This window comes from Babylonia areolata, chromosome 29, assembly GCF_041734735.1.
Source record: "Babylonia areolata isolate BAREFJ2019XMU chromosome 29, ASM4173473v1, whole genome shotgun sequence".
Classification (NCBI taxonomy): Eukaryota; Metazoa; Mollusca; class Gastropoda; order Neogastropoda; family Buccinidae; genus Babylonia; species Babylonia areolata.
The window spans coordinates 3,963,337-3,970,836 of NC_134904.1; the positions used below are offsets into that span (position 1 = coordinate 3,963,337).

Sequence of the window (7,500 nt, forward strand, 5' to 3'; positions counted from 1 at the left end):
TGGTGCTGTCTAAGAACGACACGTACTCTTCTTCTTCGATGCGGGGAGATGGGGAGGAGGAGGGGGTGGTTTTTAACAACGAGACTTTCCTCCAGGACGGCACGGAGAGCCGAGGCGGAGGGATCTCTTTCCTTCAGGATTCCTACGCGCGAGGGAACTACTTCACGTCGTCCTCCTACCTCCTGATGGCGGTGAGTGGCGGGAACGTGTCAGAGAGACTGTGCGGGGCCAGCACGTGCAACCTTGACCGCTTCAACGCGGACGGGATTTACAGCAACCTGGAGCTTGGGGACGGGGTGTGGGCGACGCACGTGGTCCCAGAGTCCGTCAAGTACCTGCTGCTGACGGCCTGTCTGGGCTGTGGGCTGATGGGCATCGTTATCGTGGTGGCCCTGGTGGACCAGGTGAAGGTGAGTCAGTGTGGCAGGCATGGCAGTCAGGATCTTCTTCTTCTTCTTTGTTCGTGGGCTGCAACTTCCCACGTTCACTCGTATGTATACGAGTGGGCTTTTACATGTATGACCTTGTTTTTTTACCCCGCCATGTAGGCAGCCATACTCCGTTTTCGGGGGCGGTGTGCATGCTGGATATGTTCTTGTTTCCATAACCCACCGAACAGATGACATGGATTACAGGATTTTTAACGTTGCGTATTTGATCTTCTGCTTGCGTATACACACGAAGGGGGTTTTAGGCATTGAGCAGGTCCTGCAAATATGTTGATCTGGGAAATCGGAAAATATCTTCACCCTTTACCCACCAGGCGCCGTTGCCGAGATTCGAACCCGGGACCTTCAGATTGAAAGTCCAACGCTTTAACCACTCGGCTATTGCGCCCGTCCAATCCTGATCCAAAAGGCCAGAAACTACTACAGTGCAATGACGTTTTGTTTCTGTTCATACTTCATGGCAGGTCCACTTCCTTTGCGTTAGCTGTGCTTGACTATGTATGTATACATTTGTATGTGTACATAACTACATGCATGTATATGAATGTGTATTGTGTGCGCGTGCGTTTATGTAAGTTTGTGCCTGCCTATGTGTGCGTATGTGTTAGGGTAGCTGTTAGATATACATGTATTGTTAAAATGTATGTACGCAGTGTGTGTGTGTGTGTGTGTGTGTGTGTGTGTGTGTGTGTGTGTGTGTGTGTGTGTGTAGTCATATTTTGGTGTGTGTATGTAACATAGATGTAATGTTTTATGTTAACAAAGCGTTTTTGTAAAGCACCTAGAGCAGATTTGCTCTGGATAGTGTGTTTTATAAGTATCCATTATTATTATTATTCATTCTCTTTTATATGGTCTTGTTTATTGTTGTCTTATTTATTTTTTTTTTAATTTATTATTATTATTCTTATTACTACTACCTTTTTTATATTATAATTATTATTTATTTATTGATTCATTTACTTACTTATTTACTTATCTATGTACGCTTATAGGACACTTCATCAAGTTTTTGCGCCTTATACATATTATTAGTAGTGGTAGTAGTTTTTTTATGTATTTATCTATTATTTATTCACCTTTTTTCCTTCTTTTTTTTCAAGGCCTGACTAAGCGCGTTGGGTTACGCAGCTGGTCAGGCATCTGCTTGGCAGATGTGGTGTAGCGTATATGGATTTGTCCGAACGCAGTGACGCCTCCTTGAGCTACTGAAACTGAAACTTATATGGTCTTGGTACATTATTACACTATCTTCATTTTTTCAAGAGAGAGAGAGAGAGAGAGAGAGAGTGTACATGTTAGTTTTAGTGATTCTCTGTGTGTATGTGTATGCGTGCGTGCGTGTGTGTAAGTGACGGAATATTTTAACATTTTATCAACAATAATGTGCTATGCATGCATTCTTTTTCTCCTGTGTGCGCACCCGAAGGGTCTTAAGAAAATAATAAACAATCAAAAAAGAAATTGACAATTGAGCCCCGCTCCCGCTCTTACATGAAATACTCCAATAGTTTAAAATCTCTTCCTTGTGTGTGTGTGTGTGTGTGTGTGTGTGTGTGTGTGTGTGTGTGTGTGTGTGTGTGTGTGTGTGTGTGTGTATTGGTTTGGTTTGGTTTGGTTTGGTTATTTTAAAATACATTTCTGTATTAACACTACACCCCATCTCTCCATTATATGTATAGTAGTATTATCATTTTTTTCCTTTAAAAGAAATGAATAAGGCAAACGAATGCGGTTCATTGCATTTCTTTTTTTTTTTTTTTATCACAACAGATTTCTCTGTGTGAAATTCGGGCTGCTCTCCGCAGGAAGAGCGCGTAGCTAATCTACAGCGCCCCCCCCCCCCCCCCTTTTTTTTTTCTCCTGCATGCAGTTGTTTTTTTGTTTGTTTTCTTTTTGGGGTTTTCTTTTTTCTATCGTAGTGGATTTTTCTACAGAAATTTGCCAGGAGCAACCCTTTTGTTGCCGTGGATTCTTTTACGTGCGCTAAGCGCATGCTGCACACGGGGACCTCGGTTTATCGTCTCATCCGAATGACTAGCGTCCACACCACCACTCAAGATTTAGTGGAGGAGGGGGGAGAAAATATCGGCGGTGACTGAGCCGTGTGATTCGAACCAGCACGTTCAGATTCTCTCTGACTTCCTAGGTGGACGCGTTACCATCTAGGCCACCACTCCATGTGAACTGAATGACTTCTTCTTCTTCTGCGTTCTTGGGCTGCAACTCCCACGTTCACTCGTATGCACACGAGAAGGCTTTTACGTGTATGACCGTTTTTACCCCGCCATGTAGGCAGCCATACTCCGTTTTGGGGTGTGTGCATGCTGGGTATGTTCTTGTTTTCATAACCCACCGAACGCTGAGATGGATTACAGGATCTTTAACATGCGTATTTGATCTTCTGCTTGCGTATACACACGAAGGGGGTTCAGGCACAAGCAGGTCTGCACATATGTTGACCTGGGAGATCGTAAAAATCTCCACCCTTCACCCACCAGGCGCCGTCACCGTGATTCGAACCCGGGACCCTCAGGTTGACAGTCCAACGCTTTAACCACTCGGCTATTGCGCCCGTCCGAACTGAATGACAAAAATGGATCCTCAGGTGGGCAAGCGGAACGCAGACCCCGAGTTCTCCCTCACGTCGTTCGAGCTGTTCCTGTGGACCCTGAAGATGGCCAAGGACTCCAAGTGCTGCCTGCTGATGCCTCTCGTCGTCTTCATGGGCCTGGAGCAAGGCTTCATGTTCAGCGACTTCACCAAGGTCAGTGAGTCATCGATGTGTGTGTGTCTCCTGAGTGGGCGTCTGTATTTAGGAGGCAAGAGAGAGAGAGAGAGGTGGGGGGGGGGGCAGAGAGAGAGAGGGGGGAGGGGGAGTGGAAGAAGAAAGAGAGAGAGAGAGGGAGGGGGGGCAGAGAGAGAGGGGGGAGGGGGAGTGGAAGGAGAGAGAGGGGGGGACAGGGAGAGAGAGAGGGAGGGTGTCCTCGGTTGGCGTCTGCATTTAGGAGGCAAGAGAGAGAGGGGGGGGCAGAGAGGAAGGAGAAAGAGAGAGAGAGAGAGAGGAGGGGGGAGTGGAAGGAGAAAGAGAGAGAGAGAGGGGGGGAGACAGAGAGGAAGGGGGGGAGACAGAGAGGGAGAGAGATTTGGTGGAGGGGGGGGAGAGAATGAGAGAGAGAGAGAGGGGGGGGGGGAGCGTGAGAGCAAGAGAGGGAGAGGGAGAGAGGGGTGGAGAGCGGAAGAAGAAAGAGAGATGGAGGGAGGGAGGGAGGGAGGGGGGGGAGGGGAGATAGAGAGGGACAGAGATTTGGGGGAGAGGGGAAGGGAGTGCTGTTGTGACAAAAAACGTAATACAACACAATACAATACAGTACAAAACTGCTGCTGCTGCTACTACTACTACTACATCTACGACGACGACAAAAGCCGCATAAACGCAACGCACCACACAGGCCTTGAGGATTCAGGTGGTTTATTTATCTTCCATGACTCTCTATGCTTTCCCTCTCCTCTGCCTCCAGGTAGTTCGCCTTTTCTTCCTCTCCCACCCATCTCTGTCTCTCTCTGTCTCTGTCTGTCTGTCTCTCTCTGTATGTTTACCTCTGTCTCTGTCTGTCTGTCTGTCTGACTGTTTCTCTCCTTCCCTCCCTCCCTCCCTCCCTTCCGCTCTCTCTCTCTCTGTGTCTCTCTTTCTGTCTGTCTGTCTCTGTCTCCGTCTGTCTGTCTGTCTGTCTCTCTCTCTCTGTATGTTTACCTCTGTCTCTGTCTGTCTGACTGTTTCTCTCCTTCCCTCCCTTCCTTCCTTCCTCTCTCTGTCTCTGTCTCTCTCTTTGTCTCTTCCTGTCTGTCTGTCTGTCTCTGTCTCTCTCTCTCTGTATGTTTACCTCTGTCTCTCTCTTTGTCTCTTCCTGTCTGTCTGTCTGTCTCTGTCTCTCTCTCTCTGTATGTTTACCTCTGTCTCTGTCTGTCTGACTGTTTCTCTCCTTCCCTCCCTCCCTTCCTCTCTCTCTCTCTCTCTCTGTCTCTCTCTTTGTCTCTTCCTGTCTGTCTGTCTGTCTCTGTCTCCATCTCTCTCTGTGTATGTTTACCTCTGTCTCTGTCTGTCTGTCTGACTGTCTGTCTCAGTCTGTCTCTCTCTCTCTCTCTCTGTATGTTTACCTCTGTCTCTGTCTGTCTGTCTGATTGTTTCTCTCCTTCCCTCCCTCCCTCCCTTCCTCTCTCTCTTTCTCTCTCTGTCTCTCTCTCTCTCTCTTCCTGTCTGTCTGTATGTCTGTCTCTGTCTGTCTCTATCTCTGCTTCTGTATGTCTGTGTGTATGTGTGTCCGGTAGGTCTGTGTGTGTGTGTGTGTGTGTGTGTGTGTGTGTGTGTGTGTGTGTGTGTGTGTGTGTGTGTGTGTGTTTGTCATGGATGGCCTGGGACGGGACGCGTGCCCCGCAAAATCTTAATTCACCCTCCCTGTTTTTTCCAGCGGCTCACTCGCCATTCTGCGAGTTGTTTGTTTGGCAAAGTCTGGAAAAAAGATCAGTTGTTTGATCAGTTTAAAAAAAAAAGAAGACAATCGTAGTGAATGGAACTTAAGTTTGCAATCATTCCCTTTTCTTCACGGGGGGAAACAAAAAGATTGATTTTGTTTACCTGGCGTAAACGGCTGGAAAGGAATTCAAAGGTGAATGTTTGGTCATGACAATTGATGGGTAAAACCTGGACCTGGACGTTGGCTTTCTTGTTCTTGTTCTAGTTCCTGTTCCTGTTCTTGTTGTTCTTGTTCTAGTTCCTGTTCCTGTTCTTCTTGTTCTAGTTCCTGTTCTTCTTGTTCTTGTTCTAGTTCCTGTTCCTGCTCTTCGTGTTCTAGTTCCTGTTCCTGTTCTTCTTGTTCTTGTTCTAGTTCCTGTTCCTGCTCTTCGTGTTCTAGTTCCTGTTCCTGTTCTTCTTGTTCTAGTTCCTGTTCCTGTTGTTCTTCTTGTTCTGCTTGTTCTTGTTCTGGTTTCTTTTGTTGTTGTTGTTGTTCTTCTTCTTCCAATTCCTTAAAACTGTTTACTTTTTTTCCAGAGGGGCTAATTCAGTGCAAGTGTGTGTGTGTGTGTGTGTGTGTGTGTGTGTTTGCGCGCCCGCGCGCGCGCGCGCGTTTCGCGGGGGTGGGGTGGGGGTTGGGGGGCTGTGAATGTTGTCTGTGTGTCTTGGACCAGGTGAAATTATGGTTGGGGGACCCAGGCGTAAACTATGGCTGGGAACTGTGCCAGAGACTACTGGCTGAAGCCCTGTTCACACAGGCAGCGGACTGAGACCTCAGACTGGGAATGCCAGAGGGGATGTTTGAAGGAAACAGAAAAAAAATAAAATAAAAAGATGGCAGACATACAGACTGACAGACAGACTGAGAGAGAAAGAGAGAGGGAGATATAGACGTACAGGTAGACAGAACGACACAGACAGGCAGACAGACAGATACTCACATCTATCTATCTATCTATCTATCCATCTATTTATCTATCTATCTATCTATCTATCTATCTATCTATCTATCTACACACAGATACATACATACATACATTCATACATACATACATACATACATACATATATGCATATCTATAATCATATGCATACATACATATATGTATTTATCCATATAGCTCTCTCTCTCTCTCTCTCTCTCTCTCTCTCTCTCTCTCTGTGTCTGTCTCTGTCTGTCTGTCTGTCTGTCTCTCTTTCTCTCTATATATATCTATCTACAGAAAGACGGCCAGGTAGTCAGACAGACAGACAGACAGACAGACAGACAGACACACACACACACACACACACACACACACACACACACACACACACACACACACACCTGTCTGTTTGTCTGTCTGTCTGACTGTTACAGTACTAGTAGTAGAATTCGTCTTCAATTTAACATCTTTCCGCTTTTACATTTGGTGTCTGCATGCCTGTATGTCTGTCTGTCTGTCCAACTCTTCTAGAAACCTGTCTTCCCCCTCAGTCGTTGCAGCAGTCGTTAACCCCTTGACTGCTGAACCTTGGAGAAATGAAATCAAGTCTGGAATGAATTTGAAGTGCAAGAACTACTACTTCTTTCGAACCAAGAAGTGTTGTAATTGATTTTGCTGAACCAAAGGTAATGCAGTCCCAAGAACAAGCTCAAACAAACAAACTGTGATGGTCATCCTGGTCTATAGCCTCAGCCTTACCTCAGTAAAGTCACAGCCCTTCATTGGTGAACGCACTTATCAGCAGTCGAAGGGTTAATCTGGTCTATTCCCGGCAGAGAATATCACTGAACTCTAGCAGCACCGGTGAAATGACAAAAAAAAAGAAAAGAAAAAAAAAGGCATCATCCTTCAAGGCACCAGACTGGCTGGTTGTTGGGGGTCTCGGCATTTAGGGGGAGGTGGGGGGTGAGGGTGGGTGGGTGGGGTGTGTGTGTGGGGTGGGGGGAGGGGAGGGGAGGGGTGGGAGTGGCTTGGGTGTGTGTAATTGGGGGGTGGGGGGGAACCCATTTGCGGTTCTGTGCTAAACGGTGGTCGCTGCCTTCCTTCATGTCTGTTTTGCGTGCGTGTGCACGTGCTGATCAATCAATACCGCGGCTGACCTGTTTCCTCCTCCTCGTCGTCGTCGTCGTGTGTGTGTGTGTGTGTGTGTGTGTGTGTGTGTGTGGGTGTGTGTGTGTGTGTGTGTGTGTGTGTGTGTGTGTGTGTGTGTGTGTGTGTGTGAGAGAGAGAGAGAGAGAGAGAGAACTCAAAACTCAGAACTCAGAACTCAAAACACAAAACGATTTTTTTTATTTTATTCAAATATCAAGATTTTAGGCATGGCCCATTCTTTAAATCTGTCCTTGCTAATCTACATCAGTTACAACAGCACACATATATTTAATGGAAAGGGCAGAAAAAAATAGTCCTGCATAAGGAAAATGATAAAGAACACACACACACACACACACACACACAGATTGACAGATGAATAAGAGAGAGAGAGAGGGCGGGGGAGGGGCGGAGGGGGGGGGGGAGGGAAGAGAAATATGTTACGAGTATCGACAACCGG

General features: G+C 46.8%; 1 pseudogene across 1 annotated transcript in view; it reads left to right on the plus strand.

Moving 5' to 3' along the window:
• The window catches only part of LOC143274836 (protein unc-93 homolog A-like), a 98,681-nt pseudogene that overhangs the window by 54,281 nt on the left and 36,900 nt on the right, over window positions 1-7,500 (plus strand). Inside the window, exons 4-5 of the transcript XR_013053313.1 lie at window positions 1-410; window positions 3,058-3,216. The exon at window positions 1-410 is cut by the window's left edge and continues 490 nt beyond it. The product of XR_013053313.1 is annotated as a protein unc-93 homolog A-like (transcript). The remainder of the gene's footprint in view (window positions 411-3,057; window positions 3,217-7,500) is intronic.